This window comes from Octopus sinensis, linkage group LG2 (assembly GCF_006345805.1).
Source record: "Octopus sinensis linkage group LG2, ASM634580v1, whole genome shotgun sequence".
NCBI classification, from domain to species: Eukaryota; Metazoa; Mollusca; class Cephalopoda; order Octopoda; family Octopodidae; genus Octopus; species Octopus sinensis.
Window position 1 is genome coordinate 137504317 of NC_042998.1, and position 21279 is coordinate 137525595.

The 21279-nt window shown below is 34.9% G+C and overlaps 1 protein-coding gene across 3 annotated transcripts in view; it reads left to right on the top strand.

Annotated features, from left to right (window-relative positions):
• LOC115227619 (transmembrane protein 45B-like) overlaps positions 1–21279 on the top strand; it is a 93557-nt gene that overhangs the window by 64798 nt on the left and 7480 nt on the right. The window lies entirely within an intron of this gene.

The following is a 21279-nucleotide window of genomic DNA, read 5'->3' on the forward strand; positions in this document are numbered from 1 at the left end:
GGTGCCATGCAGTGAGACTGAACCTAAAACTGTATGGTTTGTAAGCAAACTTTTTAACCTCACATCCTTTCTATATACATACAAACACAACTGTCTGTTTTCTTTCCTCTTCTCTCACTCTCCTTCTCTTTCTCTCTTCTGCATCTCCTTATATCCCTTATCTCACCATTGCTCTCTCTCTCTCTCTCTCTCTCTCTCTCTCTCTTTCTCTCTCTCTCTATCTATCTCTCAGTCTCTCTGTCTCCTTCCTTCTTCCCTATACATATTTTCCTCCCTCCTAACTTAGACAACTTAACTGGCTAACCCCCATCACACACACACACATGCACACACACCAAACTATCTCCATCAGTTGGTTTGTATTTTGAAATATATTAATTGAAGTTGTTGTGTAAGGGGTGTATTTCATATTATATATTATGCAGATTTGAAGCATACTTATTAAATGCATTCAAAATATTATTTGGTTTGTCTTCATTATTACAATGACATATATAATTAATAATAGTCTCTCAAGTCTAAGAAAGATAGTTCTGCAATTTCTTGCTGAACAACTTGCACAGATTATTTGTTTGTAATGATAGTATGTTTGTGCTGCACATAAACTCATTTCCTCCACAAATCCTCATTGCCTGTACAAATGCACTATGTGCTATACATCAGATGTCAAAGTGATTGCAGAGCAACGTGAGATGAAGTGTTTTGCTCAAGAGCACAACACACCATCTGCTCCAGAAATCAAACTTGTGATCTCGCAATTATAAATGTAACACCTGACTACTAGGCCATAAGCACCACCACCCCTCTCTCTCTCTCTCTCTCTCTCTCTATATATATATATATATATATATATATATATATATATATATATATATCCTGCAGTTAAATATATGTCCAGTCATAGAGTGACCAATGGTTTCACATCCATAAAGTGCTTGGCTTTATAGACAATTGTCAGATACTAATGGCAAATCTGACGAGTTGTCTATAAAGCTAAGCACTTTATGGATGAGAAACCATTGGTCACTCTATGACCAAACATATATTTAACTGCATGTAAATACATTACTGTTCTGTCCTTTGGAGTAGGCTTCTTTTTCGGATATGTGATCCACTGACGATTGATATATATATATATAGGGAGAATTTACGAAAAAGACAAAGACAGGTGGTGTACAAAACAAACAGATGTATTAGTATAACGCTTAGGAATAGAAAAAGTCTTTTACGTTTCGAGCCTACGCTCTTCTACAGAAAGGGACATGAAAAAACAAGGAGAGAAAAAAATGTGTGTAGTGGCTAACAATCTATCATGGCAACTATATATATATATATATATATATATATGAGTGCATGTGAGTTGTGTGTGTATACATACACAAACACACACACAGGAAAAGAAGCATTGAATATTCTGCTAACACCTCAGCTATACCGAACAACAATTAAAAATATTTCCTGACTAACACGACAGCTCTTTGAATTTATGCCACCTAGCAAACACTATAACATGTCCATATTTCTTGAAAAATAAAAATTTAAGGAATAACCACAAGGTTTATGTGGCAATTCTGAATAGCATAACATTTATGAATGGACCAAAGCACCCAAGAAGGGACATCAAAAACTTTGATCCCAGGATATGACCCAAATGACCTGGAACTCATATAGCTTTTTTATGATTCTCCGTCCTCAGAAACTTCTTGGAAGTGTTTCCCACCCAGTGCTAGCTAACAAGAACATAACTCAAGAGTCATGACATATGCAGTTTACCACCCAATGCTAACAAGGACATAACTCAACAGTCATGACACAAACACAATTCAAAGATGTATGAATTTGATAGAAAATCTGTCTTGTTTTTTTTTCAGAATACTTCAATAAACACCATTAGGGCTGGCTTGGTAGTCAAGTAACATTCCAAGCTGTCACCACAATTTAAAATGAACTGATTGTTTTGGCTTACTATCACCTTTATCTTATCACTTAATATCTATCTTTGTCTACCTCTGCTAACCCCAATCACTCCCCCACCCCTCACCTACTCTTTGTCCATCTCTGTTGTTGCCAATCAGTGACCTCACCCAAATAACCTTGCTTTTTTTCCATCATAGTCTTGCTTTTTCCACCTACCCACCTTCACTTTTGCCCACTTTTACCATTTACTCCCCTCCCAATACCACCCTTAAATTTCCCAGTTTTTTCCTCCATCATACTGTTGTTTCTTGAGCCCTTCCAACCATTCCAGTCCTTCTGGCATCATTCTTCTTTCTCTTTTTCTCCTATTCTCCTCCTTCGTCACCTATACAAATGTACATGCCCCAGTTTATTGAATACTCTGCATACTCCCCTATCTTTCTCTCTCAAATACTCATTTCTAGTCTTTCTATTATCATTGTTCTGTCTCCAAATTTACATTTACTGTATACAAGGCTCCACCTCACCCACTGTAAAGTGGTTGGCTCTATGAGCTGAGAAAATTCGGGGTTATAATGTCCCTTTTGCCCTGTATTCACCCTCTGAGGGTTGGTGCCATTTGAAAATGCAGCCACTACACTCTATAAAGTGGTTGGCAAAAGGAAGATCATCCAGCTATAGAAACGGCAAGCTTGTATATAGATACATACAAGCACCTACACTTTGAGTAGGTTTTGATGCAAAATGATTCATATCATGATGATCTCTCAAACCCATCTCAGCATGGAAAGATGTAAAATAATGTTGTTGTAAGTGAACTGACAGGCAATGATCTTCTGGCATTATGTAATGGATTTTGTTGCTGCTATGCATCTGTAGAGGAACAAAACCATCTTGACCCTTTCTAGTGATCACTACTGTTAAGAAATAAGTGAATACTGCATATAACAACTTTTGACTAAAGATGATACTCTCACAATGTAATTGTTTTTAGTTATAAACAACAAATGGTCTAGGATCAAGTCACACACACACACACACACACACACACACACATGTGCATATTAATATCATTTTCATCATTTTTTATTTTGCTTCTTTTAGTCATTGGACTGCAGCCATAATGGTGCACTGCCTTAAAGAGTTCAAACAAATCAGTCCTAGTTCTTATTTTTAAGTCTGGTACATATTCTATCACTTTCTTTTGCCAAACCACTAAGTTAAAGAATGTAAACAAACCTACAACAGTTGTCAAAGCATTGCTGGGGACAAAGATACATACACCTACATACATGTGTGTGTGTGTGTGTGTGTGTGCGCGCGCGTAATGGGCGTCCACACAGTTTCTGCCCACCAAATTCACTCACAAGCCAGTAGTTAATCCAGGACAAGGTGTCATTGATAGGACCAAGCCCAAAAGCACATGATTGCAAACAAACTTCTTTAAATACGCATAACTATATACATCAATGCCTACACAATACATCTTTACACAGATGTCATGTCTATTGAATTGAGCTTTCAATTTCTCCTCTATTATTTTGTGATTAAACTTGTCTGGCAGCTAATCAATCTTTATGAAATATGAGTGGTAACCTACTATTACCTTTTTTTAATAAAATTCAAAGAGATCTATTCTAACATCAATGAATACTGGAGTATCTGGAGTATCTGTGAGTTTTAGTGGTTTAGAGTTTGACTTGCTATGGTAAAATATAGTTGGAATTTACAAAAGACAAAGACTGGTGTATAAACAATAAACAGGTGTATTGGTTTAACGCTTGGGAAGATGAGAAAGTTTTTTATGTTTTAGCCTATATTGATATACAAGGTGCATTCCAGAAGTTTTTGAACTTTTTCAAGAGAGACATTTATTAATTTCAAAGAAGTACAAAGCTCTAATCTCCTTCAAAATAGGATCCTCTGACTTCAGTGCACTTGTTGCAGCACTCCAGCCACTTTGTGAAGGCCCTATAAAAATCCTCTAAAGCGAAGGTGTCCAGGACCCATATCACAGCCACTTTCATCTTCAAAACAACCTCCCCGAAGTTTTTCAGCTTGAACAACGAAAAGTCAGAGAACAAGAGCTGAACTGTAGGGAGGGTGAGGGATGATTTTGATGCCCATCTCTGTCAAGTATTTTGTTAGCGGGATGCTCACTACTAAGCACCTTGAGAACAAATTTTGCACATGAATAATTCGCTGTACAGTTGCCAAACCAACTCCAAACTGTATGCCTATTTTCTTTATAGACATATGACAGACTTCTTCCTCTCCCTCCCACACCTCACATCATCTCCCACCTCCTCTCTATCGTCTGTGAACCATTTGTGCCAGCGAAAAATTAATCATTAACAATCTGGAACATTTCATAAGTTTCCGTAGCATTTTCACCCCGTTTAACACAAAACTTTATGGCATAGTGAGCTTCCAAGCAACCTGACTGAATAATGCAAACTAGTCAGCTGAGACAAGCAAAGTTTAATAGGGTATGTTCAAAGTGCTGCTGCACAGCTAATTAGATATATTAAAATCATGATATTATAAAGACATACTAAAATTATAATTATCTTGTACATTTATAACTGCCTCTCCTAAAAAATGCCTGTAAACTTCTGAAATACACCTAGTATATTATGAAGAATATATATAAGCATAAACGCACATGCACACACACATGAATGTATATTGTTTGTTTTATGTCAAGTTGTATATGACAATAATTCGACATTAATCCAAAGGATTACTCAATACTTTTTATTAGAGAACATACTTATTGAACTTTTACAAGGTAAAGGTTAACAGTGGCTTTGAATATTCAACTTGCCCACCTTCATCAGTCTGACAAAGAAGTATGCCAAAACAGTGAAGTCACTGTGACATGTTTCTTCATAAAGTTTGATTACATAGCTATCTGTATGCCTATGAATATATTCATAGGCATGGCTGTGTAGTTAAGGTCTCTTTCCATTCATATGGTTTTGAGTTCAGTCCATCACATGGCACCTAAAGCTCTACGAGGGGAATTGGTAGTTGGAAACTGGAAGAAGCTCATCGTGTGTGTGTGTGTGTGTGTGCATACGTACATCTATGTATGTATGTATATAAAGTTTGTCTTGTACACACACATACATATAGTAGTAGTATGGGAGTATGCATTGTGACAGTGCATCACCACATCCACCATTTGTTGATGATACTCTAGTCCTGGTGGATGACACCTTTGCACCATTCAGGTGATAACCATCCAAACCAAGGGCCTGTTTGGGTTGTTGTTGCTGGTGAGGGTTTTACAAAGTCGGAGTACAAATCTTACATCAATCTCTTTTGGCTGTCTTTTGCGACATACAGAGGAAACATTGGGTCTACTTTAACATGCCAGTCTCCATGCTGCATATGCGCGCGCACACACACACACACATCAATTTCTATCCACTAAATTTCAATCTCAACTTGAGAATACATTGGAAGGCACTTGCCATATAATGTTATGCAGTGGAATAATCATCATCATTAGCAGCAGCATTTAACGTCTGTTTTCCATGCTTGCATGGCTTGGACAGCTTGAATGGAGCTGGTAAGGCAAGGAGCAACACCATGCTTCATTGTCTGTTTTGACATGGTTTCATCTGCTGGATGCCTTTCCTAATGCCAACCACTCCACAGAGTGTACTGGATGCTTTTTATGTGGCACCAGCACTGGTATCAATTCTGCTGAAATTACATTGTTGTGATACAAACTACTTTACCCACACAACTATGCTTGCACCCATACTTGCCTTATAGTTATTCTATCGACCCTAGAATGCTGAAAAGCAAAGGCAATAGAGATGGAGTTTGAACTCACAATATAAAGAAACATAACTAAATATCAAAATAGCATTTGTCTCCTTCTCTACCAATTCTATTAATCTTCTGACCATCTCAGAGTAGATAATTGTTTCTAGCAGGGCATGAGGCTTGAAATTTGAGCAGAGAGGGCTAGTCGATACCATCAATTCCAGTACTTGACTGGTATTTCATTTTATCAATCTCAAATGGCCTATTGGTTAGGTTGTTGCACTTAGAATCATAAGAGCACAGTTTTGATTCCTGGACCAGACAGCATGTGTTCTTGAGCAAAACACTTCATTTCACATTGTTCCAATTCACTCACCTTAAGATGAGAAGCCCTGTGATGACTAACATCTTGTTCAAAGGAAATGTGATAGCGGTCTCTTACTCGCCATAAAAACTGGGTAACTGGCTCTCGGAGTCCTATAACTTAAGACAGTAATGTCCAGAGATTGATGATGATGAAAAGCATGAAAGACAGTTTTAAGGATTCTACCAATCCCTGTAATTGTTTCTAACATTTGAAATTTGTGGCAGAGAAATTAGTTAATTATTTCAATCTTAGTACTTAACTGGTACTTTATTTTATCAACCCTGAAATGATGAAATACAAAAATGACCTTGATGATTTAAACTCAGAACATAAGGAGCTGGACTAAATACCACAAAGTATGTGCTTTATGTTCTAATGATTCTACCAATCCAGTACTTCCACAATTACTTCAAATATAAATGCAAAGCTTGAAATTTGTGGGAAGTTAGGTTAATTAATTACGCCAACCTCGGTATTTGACTGATACTTTATTTTATTCCTCTTGAAAAGCTGAAAGAAAATTTGACCTCTGCAAGATTTGAACTCAGAATAAACACCACAAGACACTTTTTTCCAATTCAGCCAATCCACTTATCTTTCTTCTGAGTAAATAGTAATAATATCAAGTTTTATGTGTATGTAAAAAAAAATTATTTAGCTAATTTATATTAACATGATAAGCCCAACAGGATCCACTTACTAATCAATGATATGAGTTAATCTATATAAATTATACACTGGCAGCATCTGGTCAGGCTAGAAGTTCACTTAATTTATTGTTTTCTCTGTTTCAATTGTTGCTTAATTTTATATATTTATTGATTTTGCTTTGTTAGAATCAGGTTTTATAGAATTAGTGTTTTATATTTGCAGTATGGGGTTTTTAGCTGTAAAGATATTGACTATTAATTATATATTAATATGTTAACTCTATAGTTGAGGTAAATTGACTTAGTTCAGAGTGGTCTACTGTATTATATGTCTTTGTGAATAAAGTCAAAGTTCAGAAAAGTGAGCCTTATAGTTTAATGTGCTTGCTTATGATCATGCAAAGTGCAGTTTGTTGTTTCATGTTATTAGATAACTATACTTCTCAAAATGAGCAATATCATCCAGTGGAGATGGTGAACAATTTTATATTTGTACAGAAGACCAGGAGACTGTACAGGAAATTTGTGAGGAGGTGGGTTAGTCTACATTGACCCCAGTACTTGACTGGTACTTTATTTTTTTCCTCTTGAAAAGATAAAATACAAATATGACTCCAGCAAGATTTGAACTCAGAACAAATACCTCAAGATATTTTGTCCAAAGCTCTAACAATTCAGTTGTACAGTTTTTTCTTTCTTTTTTAGTTTTTGACACACATTTAAATATTAACTTTCAAAATATAAATTTAAAATGTAATATGGTAAACTACTTGTTAGCTACAATCATAACAGCTATAACTATAACCACAGCATCAACAAAAATAACTTCAAAATGTGAATAAGTAAATAAGAAAAGCCAAATATATACCAGCTATGTTTATAGTAGTGTGGCGTTGTTGTAAGTAATCACCTGTATCAAATTAGTACCTGGAATTAAATTATTCTGGCCGGATATTACATCAATGTAGATTAAAAATGAGTGGGAAGGATTTGAGTTGTAGCAAGGAGACATTGAAAAAGTTTTATGGAAAAGAGGTCATAATTAAAAATAGTTTGAGAACACTGCTGTATAGTGTTTAGTTACATTGATGTTTTATATATTGACTTGCTAATTTAATTTTTAAGTCTCAGGGAGACACCAAATGTGAATTCAATTGATCTGTTGCAGTTTCGATGACTCATGATTTGTTATGTGTGTTATGCATGCATGTATGGCTGTGTGGTTAAGGAGCTGACTTCCCAACCATGTGGCCACTGGTTCAGTCCTACTTTGTGACACCTTGGGCAAGTGTCTCCTGTGGCCTCAGGCTGACCAAAGCCTTGTGAGTAAATTTAGTAGGTGGAAACTAGAAAAAACCCAATGTGTGTATGTGTATTCTTGTGTACACACACATGTATATGCATTTACAAATATACACACATATATATGTATATAGCTCAGTTGGTAGAGCATCAGTCTTTTATAAGTCAACCGTCAAAGTATTATGAGGGTTATGAGTTTGAATCCTTCTGCAGGTCTATGACTTTTTAGGCTCAGGCGTGGCTGTGTGGTAAAAAGCATTCTTCCCAACCACATGGTTCTGGGTTCAGTCTCACTGCATGCCACCTTGGGCAAATGCCTGCTACTACAGCCTAGGGCCAACCAAAGCCTTGTAAGGGGATCTGATAGGCGGAAACTGAAAGAAGCCTGTCGTATGTATATATGTATGTATGTTTGTATATGTTTCTGCATATGTATGTTTATATGTGTGTGTGTATATATATGTGTGTGTGTGTATACGTTTGTGTGTGTGTGTGTGTGTGTGTATATGTATGTTTGTGTGTATATATATAAATGTATGTTTGTGTATATATATATGTATGTATGTTTGTATATATATATATGTATGTATGTATGTATGTATGTTTGTGTATATATATGTATGTGAGCATATATATGTGTGTGTGTACCTTTGTTAAATGAGCATCACTGTCATAGAAATGCTGTTGTTTCTAGTCTTCCATGACAAACACTGCTAGTCACATGAAAAAAATTACCATAATTCAAAATCAGCTCAGCTTGGTGACAGGAAAGGGGTTCCAGTCATAGAAAATCTGCCTCAGTAAAATGATGTATTTTTTGCATTAACAGTGATTTGGGGGCAATGTTGCATATTATTCCTGCATGGTTTGTATATGAATGGATTCAGTGGTTCATGGAGGTGATTTTTAAAAATTTATTTATTTGTATTTTTCTTCTTTTTTTTTTAATTTTTATTTAGTCAGTGCCAATGGTTATTTACAGGGATTCTGGGAGGAGGGAAGGTGTCTACAAACCAGAGATCTGGTCTGAATGCTTGCAACTAAGTGGTTTCTAAAGGGACTCAAGGTGCTAGATGGTAATGTTTAAAGTAGGTGGTGGGTTGAGTCTGCCATCAAGTCAGCCATGGTGGGATTTGAACTCCAAATATAAAGTACTGAAACAAATATCACAATGCATTAAGTACAACATTCATGCAGTTCTGACACCTCATGACCTTTTGTTTTTGACCCTGAAAGGGTGAAAGGCGAAGTTGATCACAGCAGTGTTTAAACTAGCACAGAGAGATGAAACAAGCCCACTGACAACTTTACCAATTTACCAGGGTTGTATAGAAAAAGACTGCATCTAGATCTTTATGTGTACCTTTACATTTAAATGTGTTTGTAAGCCTACACCTTTATTCATATGCTAATACATGCTTGTATGCAATCATACATATTCAAGGTCTACATCTATTATTCTATAAATACATGTAAACATGTTACAGAGCACGTATATATATAAACGTATAGCTTTATCAATACATGATTTTAATTCTGCTCCCATGAGTGTATGAATGTAGAGTGGCTGTGTGGTAACTAGCTTGCTTACCAACCATATGGTTCTGAGTTCAATCCCACTGTGTGGCATCTTGGGCAAGTGGCTTCTTCTATAGCCTCAGGATGACCAAAGCCTTGTGAGTGGATTTGGTAGACAGAAACTGAAAGAAGCCTGTTATATATGTTTGTGTGTCTGTGTTTGTTCCCCACCACCACCACTACCATCGCTTGACAACCGAAATTGGTGTGTTTATGTACCTGTAACTTAGCAGTTCAACAAAAGAGACTGATAGAATAAGTACTAGGCTTACAAAGAATAAGTCCTGGGGTTGATGTGTTCGACTAAAGGCAGTGTTCTAGCATGGCTGCAGTCAAATGACTGACAGAAATAAAAGAATATGTAAATATACAAAGTTGAATGGCTAGTTTAACTACTTGAATTATTTGTTATTTATTCACCCTTGCCTCAACACTAGCATACTTTGTTTCATTACAACTCTTTTTGTAGCTCTATCTAAAGAATAACAGCCTTTCTTTATTTTTATTCTTATGTCTGTCCAGCTAGTAAGTGTCATAAAGTATAAAAGCAGATAGTTGCGGATGTGATTTAAAAAATAGTTTTAGAAGCCCATTGAATGGCTGTGCATATAAGCTGCTTGACCACTAACTACATAGTCAAGTGTTCAAACTCCACTATAACTATTGTCTAGGATCCCAAGGCAATATTATTACTTTAAACAAACATTTCACTAGGTCAAATATGTTTACAATGCCAACCTAGGTTAGAACAAAATAATATACTAAGCATATAGATAGAAATGACTTCACTGTTCCATCTAGCTGTTGGTATTTTTAATACGTACTGCTGAAGGCCAGAATTTTTTCAGTAGCAAACAGTGAATACAGTCATTTTACAAATCAAATATATTCCAGATATATTTGATGTGATCTAAATGTTTGTTTACTCACAACACTATTTTCAAATGTCTATTACAAAATACATTGCTTTGTTAACAGAAAATTGCAATCACTTTCATCTCACAACTGAGTGGTTAGCACTTGGTTATCTAGGTAAAAAAGAAAAGCAAGAATCATAACAGATTAACCCTTTTGTTACTGTATTTCTGTGGAGATGCTCTGTTTCTTTCAATTAATTTTAAATATAACAGAGAATTTAGTAAAATAACTTAGTTATCATTAAGCTCATGTTAGGAACATAAATTGTGACAAAGGTTTGGTGGAAGATTTTCATTCAGAACTTTTGAAAACAAAACATTTGTACTATAGAGCCAGAAGTGGTTTCAGCTGGGTTGGTATCAAAAGGGTTTATAATCCTATAGCAGTAGCTTGATCAAAGTCAGAAGGATTTATTGAAAACAATTCAGTACTGAGTAGAGTCATTGGAATAGAGTTGCTACAGCAGAAAGAAAAAAAAACTTTTAGAATCAAAATTATTTGTATAAAAATTTCTGAATCTTAGCTGACCAAATTCAGTTAGTATAATCATCAAGAAACAAATAAAGATTACTAAAATTGTCCAGACTGAAATTCTCTATCTAAAAAGCTTACTAACTCTTGGCAGCAAGTCATACAGACCACTGTGCTTCCTTCATTCATATCATTTATAGTCATTGTATGATCCGTTAATACCTGCTTCTACAGATATAAAATCTCATAGCTTTTACTCACAAATGATTATGACCTGATAGCTATTATGTGCTATACTTTTGCGTATTGTTTTAACTGCTTGCAAGCACCACATAAAGGCGCATGTGCACCGTCAATGTGTGTGCAGGCACTTTGTGAAGACAGTCGTAGAAGTTGTTGAGAAGAGATATTGTTTGTCTTGATTGTAAATGAGCATAACCCTCATACAAGCAATGTTGTTCATTTCAAGTCTTCCATAAAAAGCATGCCTGGCAATGGGGAAGTGTCATGCTTAGAAACAGGTGAGGGTTGGCAACAGGAAAGACATCCAGCTGTAGAAAATCTACCTCAACAAATTCTATCCAAGCCTTGCAAACATGGAAAAGTGGATGTTAAATGATGATGATCATGATGATGAAACTTGATACATATCTCATATCTTTTACTTGCTCCAGTCATTGGACTGTGCCTGTATTGGAGCACCGTCTTAAGGAGTTTAATGAAGCTAATCAACCCCTGTACTTATTTTTAAGTCTGGTACTTATTCTATTAGTCTCTTTTCCCAAACAGCTAGCTGGCTTATTTACATGGACACAAATAAACCAACACTAGTTGTCAAGTGATGGTGGAGGAAGAAACACAAATACACATACACATGTCATTTCACAACCAGCCCCAAATACCATCATACCAGATTTTGATGTTACCATCTTTGATACATCTCTCAAAAACATAGAGCATTTTCCATATCTAGGCAGCCTTTTATCAAACAAGTGCACTTCAAAAAAGGATGGGGAACACAGAATTGGAGCTGTGCATGGGGCATTTGGAAAGTTAACCAAACACGTCTTCAACAACAAAGATATAACTTAACAACTAAAATTATAGTTTATAATGTCATTTCAACCTTGCTATATGGCTTTGAAACCTTGACTTTATACTGTCACGATGTCCAAAAGTTAGAATGCTTTCACCAACAAAAGCTTTGTTCAATCATGGCCATCAAGTGGAAAACTATGTGACCAACAACGAAGTCCTGGAAAGAGCCAGCAGTCAAAGTATCAAATTAATGGTCAGAACATGTAGCAAGAATGAAAGAGTTAAATCTTTGTTATGTCCTTCTTTGAACTCACTGTATATGCCACTTTATAATGTGGACTTATAATAAGGTTATAACAATATAAATATAAATCAGAAACAACACATAACAAACAATATCTCTTCTCAACAACTTCTACGACTGTCTTCACAAAGCGCCTGCACACACCAGACTGTCCTTCATTGACTGTTTAGGACAGTTGACTTGCGATCCCACAAGGGTGTCAGGATTTCAACAATTTTTCAATATCCTGATCCATATTTGACTAGTAAACATAGCTTCTCATCAATCCTTTCATTCTCGCAATTCCTGGATGTCCCATGTAGAATTCTTTTAACATATGGTTTTGCAAAGAAAAAAGTATTACAACTTTCTGAGTGTACATAAGTATGTCATCACATATCAAATACCATTTCAGAACTGTGTTACCCTTGGTTACATGAGTTTTTGTATTTGCTTCAAGCTTCGCTATTCTAGCCCTTATCTCTGCATCTTTACTTGCCGTTAATCTTTGTATGAAGATTAAACATTTAAACATGTCCGAGCTTAATTCGAGTTTAAATTTTTCACATTCTCTATTTACGATTTTGGCATACGTGACGAAATCTTCCATTTCTTTATTTTTTCAAATTCAAACACTCCCAGAAAATATTAAATAGTGAACTTCTTTCACTGTATATTTTAGATAATAGCTTAATTGTTTCCTCGAAGCAAATTTTAGATGTAATTACAAAACTTTTCATGTTCTGGTAATAATTTCCTTAAAAGAAGACATACCTTCTTTTTGTCCATCCAGCTTTTATACCCTTCCTTGAAGATTCCTTCATACCTTCTGAAGTATGCAGAAAATGTAATCCCTTCTTCCAGATTATATGTAAATTCTTCAATTGAATTAGCAACCATGTCTGCCAAAAATGAACCTGAAGTGTTTTTTGACTGAAATAATAATTCCAACAACTGTTAATTTTGTTGTTATAGTTGCTGTTGTACCTGTTCTTGCTCTTTCTGTTGTTCTTGTTGTTACTGCTGTAGTTGCCATTGCAACTGTTGCTGCTCTTGTTGTAGTTGCCATTACAACTGAACCACAGAAGCTAATAGGTCTTCCATGCTAAGAACGTCCACTGTTGTCTTGCTCAACCCTGTTATGTCCTGTATTATGACAGCTTACTTCGCCGTCGGCCCGACTGGCCCCTATCTCAGTGACTGGCCAAGAACAGTATACCTCGTCAACTGCCTGCTCCACTTGTAGCTGTTCATTATATATTTGTAGTGGAATGACTCACTTCTCTCGCTCGGGGTGTCCTCCACAACAATCTTATTCAGTGAGCTCACTTCAGAAAAAAGACCACGAGGTTGCCCTCTTCGAAGGTACAAGGACCAACTCAAAGCAACTCTGAAGGCCACTGGAATTAGCCTTAATCACTTAAAACACAAGCCCGAGATGGTATCAGGTGGTGAAGTTCCATCACCATTGGAACCAAAAACTTCAAAGCTACCAGAAGAGAAAATGAAGAAATGAAGCAACAGGAGAGAAAGGCTCGACAAAATCAACTTTATCCTCCACCAATATTATCATGCAGTCAATGCCATTGACTCTTCTTTGCAAGAACTGGTCTAGAGAGTCATCAATGTCATTACCATAAAGAAAGCATCCAGCAAAGAAGAAATTAAATACTTGGATACAAGATAAAGCTGCCACTGTCCATATATATATATATATGGACTTTCACACAGTTTCCATCTACTAAATCCATTCACAAGGCATTGGTCAGTTAGGATGTGGCAGGGGGGGGGGGCTATGATAGAAATCACTTACTCAAGATGTCTCACAATGGGAGTGAACCCAAAACCATTTGGCTGCAAAGCAGGTTTCTTAACTACATTTTTGTTTTTACTCATATGAACTTCTTTTGTTTCAAAATTTATGGGAAATTTACAAATGAAACCTACCTTAAAGATATTAGAATTTTTGTTGCTTTTTGTTTGTTTGTTTTTATTATTATTTTGTCATTTTTATGTCAACCAGTTCCTTGAAACTAGTTTAAGTTTCATAGTCAGACTGAAATGTGCTGCTTGATTAGCAAGTTTCCGATAGTGAATATAAAGAGTTTGCTCTGAAAAGCCTTTTGTGTTTGAATAATAACAATGAGAAACATGGTAAGCTTGCAAGAAATTGAAACTGAAAGGAAACAGAAAGTATACTGAAGGAGGAAATCTGAACAATGCACAGACAGTGCTCACTCACACATTGGCAATGTGAATGCATCACATCAGCATCATCATTGTCATCATATTCCTCATAATTTATATGAACAGCATCATCATTGTCATCATCGTCATTATCATCATTATTTGAGATAAAGATACAGAGTTTGCAGTGGCAAACAAGGTATTGTTAAAACAGTTAACTAGTTGGACATTCAAAAGCTTTGATAACCAGGTGCTGTTGTTATTGTTGTTGCTTCTACTACTACTACTGCTGCTGCTTGTCGTCTTAATCTTGTTGAAGCTGTTTCAGTGGGAAGCTTTTTACACTGGAGCAGATATGCAATAAATTTGCAAACAAAAAATTGAAACACTAGAAGGGTTGACAGTTACAAAGCATTTTCTCAGGGATGTTTAAATGATGTAAGTTTCGTCATCATCATCATCATCATCATTTAACGTCCATTGTCCATGCTGGCATGGATTGGACAGTCCACCCAGAACTGGCAAGCTGCACCAGGTTCCAGTCGAATTTAGCATGGTTTCTATGGCTGGATGCCCATTCTAATACCAACCACCTGACAGTGTGCTGAGTACTTTTTTTTATGTGGCACCGCACAAACGTTTTTACATGGTACTGGCATGTCTTTTACTTGTTTCAATGCAGAGGACTGCAGTTATTCTGGAGCACTGCCTTATATTGTTATTCAAACAAATCAAACCCCAGTACACATTTTAAGATTATTTTGTCAAACTGTAAAGTTACAAAGAATATAAATAATCAATTGTGAAGCAGCGGAGGAGTACTAGCACAAAGACACACACATAGATATAAACAGGCTTTTGTATAGTTTCTGTTTACCAAATTCACTCGCAAAGCATTGGTTGGCCTGGGTCTATAATAGAAGACACTCAAGATGTCATTCAGTAAGACTGAACCTAAAACCATGTGGTTGTAAAGTAAGCTTCCTAACTACACAACCATGTCTGCACTTGTTCAAGAAGAATAGCGAGTGCTCATCCTGTGACCTTCAAAGGCTGTCCAAGACCAATGCAATTGAAGCAACTCCTACTAGAAAGATACAAACAATGAGAGAATTCCCAAAGGTTAACATTCTCGGTGGGAAAGACTGAGTATCAGGATTAGAGTGTCTCAACTACTTACTTTGATCTATTTAGTCTATGTTCTATTGATCATTTAAAACTTTGAGAAATACATGAAAGGGTATTAATTATAAGTGTTAGAAATGTCAAGAATGTTCTACATTGTATAATGTAGAAGGCACACCAGATGCACAAAATAGACGTCAAACTTAGTTTAGCTTTTGTTATATTCTTTTACTTGTTTCAGTCATTTAACTGTGGCCATGCTGGAGCACTGCTTTGAAGGGTTTTAGTCGAACAAATCAACCTCAATACTTATTCTATTGGTCTCTTTTGCCAAACCACTAAGTTATGGGGGCATTAACACACCAACATCAGTTGTCAAGCGGTGATGGGGCAAGGAACAAACACAAAGGCACACACAGATAGATATATATAGGGTGTGGTGAATTAATTTTTGTCTAAATTATACAAAAATGAAAATAACACTGACATCTCATTTTAACAGATATATTTACCAAATTTACATAAAAATATCTTGAAATACATTTATTCAATAAAATCGCCATTGACTTCAACCACAGCTTCCAACAGAATTTTTTCCCATAAGACAGTTAGAATCTTGTGTTCTACCCTCCCCAATATGGGTACCATCATAGCAAGGTTAAATAGAAAGAATATAAAATGTGCAAGAAGTGTTGATAATAATAATATTACTGTCAACACTAGCTTAAGCCCCTACAATAAGAATAATATTAATGGTGATGTTGGAATTAGAAACAGCAGTATTGACATATCTAATATATACAATATAGACTGTAACTCCGAGATTTATACTAGCACAGAGATTACTGACACAATGCCTGTTGATGCTGAGATGAATTTGAATAATACTTCAATTGAAGGAAGTATAAATAATAACAGAAATAAAAATAACACATACATATGATAGTAGTAGTGGGATTAATAATAATAATAATGATGATGATAGGAATATAAATAATATTAATAGTAGTAATTCTCCTGGTTGCAATTGTAGAGTTAAATCCTACTGTCCGTTATTAGGCCGATGTCTAATCCAAAACATAATTTATAACTGCACAATCATAACTGAGACTGGTAACTTTATATATATAGGATGTTTGATAAATATGAAAAAATGTATCACTAGCCATTTTTTATCTTTTTAGGCTCAAGCATAAAGCCAATTGTACATCCTTAAGCAAGATTTGGGAACTGAAAGAAAGCCTTAAATGGGATATAATACGGAAAGCACAGCCTTATATAGTCGATACAGGTGTGAGCTGTGCTCTATGGAAACCTATGAGATTTTTAAGTATAGGGACAAGAACAACCTGATTAATAATAGATTAGACCTAAGGGAATCATGCATACATAGCATCACCTGTGCATTTAAGTACTTTTGAAATTAGCGATTATAGGTGCCATACTTGAACTTTGATGGTGGAAATTAATTTTGGTGCCATATCTGTTGTAAACTTACCCTCTAGTATTATATATAATAAAATCATGGGATATGTTATAAGCTATATGTGATGTGCTATATGTAATTACTAATCCCATGAAAACTCTTGCCTTGTTAGTCTAACTTCATCATGTTTTTGGTGATTAAACTATTTTTTCCTTTCTCTGATGTTCTACCCACTGATCATATTATGTATATTTGTAATGGCTTTTATGTAAGTCTCCTAATTATATACCACTAGAATCTATAAAATCATAAATGTAATAGTACCTGTAACATTGCAACTTATAAAATCTCTTCAGTTGGAATACCTCCAACTGCCTTTACTACTCCCATACCTATTACCCCCCTCATTTAGGGTTACCTTTATTTCTTCCCTACCTCAAATTTTAATACCCCGTGTCTTTAAATGTAAGTTATATATTTCTTATCGTTTTCTATAAATTCTTATTTTGTTTTCTTACTTTGATATCCTTACCTGTTAACCCCCTTATCCCTTAAAGTTGTTACTGTTCTTGAATAGAGATTTTTCAGCTACTAGGTCTATGCAAGATGGTTATACTATATCCATACAAACATATAAATATTTATATATGTATATATATGCATAAATGTGCATAACCTATTAACCTCTTATCCCTTATAAATTGTTATCTTTCTTGTTTGTAAATAGATACTTTTTAGTTACTTAAGTCTATGCAAGATGGTTATACTGTATCCATATAAACGTATAAATATTTGTGTATGTGTGCATGTGTGCACATCTACATATGTGGGAAATTCTGTCTGTGGGTGTGTTTGTGGAGTTGTTAGCTAACTCCTACACCGTTTTATCGATTTTGATGAAACTTGACATGTGTGTAGAACTCATGTCTGGAAACCTCATGACCTACTCAGATTGTTGAAAAAAAAATCAATAATAGAGCCCCTGGAAGGGATCCTTATATATATCTAATATATTTTATTTTAAAAACCAAGGGAAATAACCCATTCATTTTCCTAAATTGTTTGGTAAAAATGAAATTGAGTATGCTTATTTCTTAGTATTTGAACTGTTAAAGTTATTTCCACAATTTATCCAGTACAACCCTTAAACAAATAAATAGTATTTTCCTAAACAAGTTATTTACTTTGAATTGTTATTATCTCATATCTGATTAGCCTGTTATTACATAACATGCTTCACAATTTTGATGATGATGATATATATATATATATATATATATATATATATATGTTATTATACATATATGGCCTTCTGTCATTAGAATCTGACAAGTCATCTATAAAGTTAAGCGCTTTATGGATGTGAAACCATTGGTCACTCTATGACCGGACATATATTTAACTGCATGTAAATATATTACTGCCCTATTCTTTAGAGTGTGCTTCTTTTTTGGATATATGATCCACTGCCTCTTTACTTATATATATATATATATATATAGAGAGAGAGAGAGAGAGAGAGAGAGAGAGAGATTCACAATATCATCATCAATAACTTTATTCAGCAACAACAAAGTGTCTGTTAGTGCATGATTGGTTTCAAAGGTGGGGAAAAATGGGAATTGTGACTTTCACATCTTTCCTAAGGACAATTAATGATTTATATTTATAAAAATCAATATAAAGCACCATTGTACTAGTATATGCTGTCTAAAAAGTCACCACTACCCCTACACACTTCCCAGCCACGTAATTTTTTTTTTTTTTGCTTTCTTTTCATATCATTTCATCTGATATTAAATGGAATATTTGTTGCCAAAGTGTTTTGTTTCATGGACTTATGTATCGATCTATAAATGTTCTTTGAATTTCTAACAGCTTCATGAAAGAAAATTACATTTAATGATGAAGAAGAAAACAGAAAAAATACAAACAAGCCAAAGAAAACTATTCACCATTAGGATTATAGAATTATAGAACAATACAATAATGTATATTTTCATGTTTGAATATGTGTGCACATGCATGTGTGTGTATATATAAAATATATATTTGTGTATTAGTGTGTGTGTAGACATATCCTATACGTAATAGTGTGTCTTCATCAAGACAGAACAAGTAACTGTAAAATATGAATGTATTTCTTTTTAATTAAATAGAAAACTGAAATGAGACAATTTCCTTAAATCAATATGTGTGTATGTGTATATGAAGAAGTGTGTGTGAGAGACAGAAGTGGGTGCATGAAGAAGTGTGTGTGTATGCTGAAGTATTTAGGGAGGAATGTGTGTATTGGAAAGGATGTTTATGTAGGGAGGGAGGGGTGCTGGAAGTGATGTTTATGTGTACAGAGGGACATATATTCATCAAAGATTTATGTGTTTGTGTAAGTGTTTAGGGAGTGATGTGTGTATACATTGGGAGGGCTGTGTTTGTTGGGGGATGTGTGTGGGTGAGCATTTTGCATATTTTATGTCTGCTAAATATAGTATTTAGAAAACCAATTGGAAATATATTGTATCTGTTATTTATATTTTCATCTCACTTTAGCTAAATATTTGTTTCAAAAGAAATGGGTTAATCTTGTGTAAGCTAAGTTTTTCCTATTTCTTGTAGTAATGAATCTAATATGTACTGCTATTTTACAGTTTATGTGTGTGGGAGAGAGAGGAGCAGTGTGTGTCATGTAGTATAGACATTTCAACCACTATGCCATTCTGCAGTTTTGTGCTATATATAGTCCACATGTGGTATGAGGCTTTCAGGTCTGGCAGAAAATACTAGGATATTTAGAAAACTTTTCTATGCTTACATGGGTAAGATGGAATTCATTGAGATAGATTTTTCTATGGTCCTACCTGTTGCCAACCCTCACCTAGTAAGGTGATATTTCTCCATGCCCAAACCTGATTTCACAGATGGGAAATGAAATGGCACTACATTACAACTAACACCATGTGGAGACAAAAGAATATTCACCCATTCACACAAATACATATGCATACATACATACGCACACACGCACATTTCTTTTTATTTCTTTTACTTGTTTCAGTTGTTTGACTGTGACCATGCTGGAGCACCACCTTTAGTTGAACAAATCAACCCCAGGACTTATTCTTTGTAAACCTAGTACTTATTCTGTTGGACTCTTTGCCGAACCACTAAGTTATAGGAATGTAAACATGCTGGCATTGGTTGTCAAGCGATGGTTGGGACAAACACAGACATACAAATATATATATATATATATATATATATATATATGACAGGTTTCTTTCAATTTCCATCTACCAAATCCACTGACAAGGCTTTCGTCAGCCTGAAACTATAGCAGAAAACACTTGCCCAAGGTTCCATGCAGTGGGACTGAACCCAGAACTATGTGCTTGGGAAACAACCTTCTTACCACACAGCTACTATAATAAAGAGAGATATGAGATGAATATATTTATTGCGCCAGTTGATATCCATAAGATAACTATTGTTTCACAGCCAACATCATAGAAAATGATTGTGTATAATATATGCTAATACAGAATGTAAAATAATTTAAGTTATAAATTATATCATACTATTGTATATAGTACTATTATATATTGTATTATATATTATATTAGATACTGTAGTATATATACTATTGTATATATAGTACTGTTATAGTGTGTATATTATAAATTATATAGTACCTTATAAATTGTACAGTATAATTTATGAAATATACACTAATACAGACATGTGAAACAATCGTAATCTTATGGATTTCAACTGGGGAAATAAATATATTCGTCTCATACCTCTTCCTTCATATTTTATAGACTCCTAATGAAATAATCATTACTAATTGAATTTAATGAATTGCAACTGAATTGGACTATACATTACACACCTTTGTTTTATAATAGTCTACTCTGTAGTTTGTAGCTTGATCCACTAAAGGAGCTTTTTGGTGGGCACCACCAGATTAGTTAAATGCATATAATGTGCATTAAATTTATGTTTGTGCAACAAGCTTTGTTTCAGTTACTGTTTGCCAAATTCACCCACAAAGCTTTGGTGAGCCATAGAAGCTGTGACTGAACCCAAAATCATGTGGTTGGGAAGCAAACTTCTTAACCACACAGCCTTAGATCACATAAATTTAAAACATGTTGCAAAGTAATGAAGATTTTCTTTAGTTTTACAGAATACAAGATATCTTCAGTTGTGTTAGTGCCATGATAAAATACACTTAGTA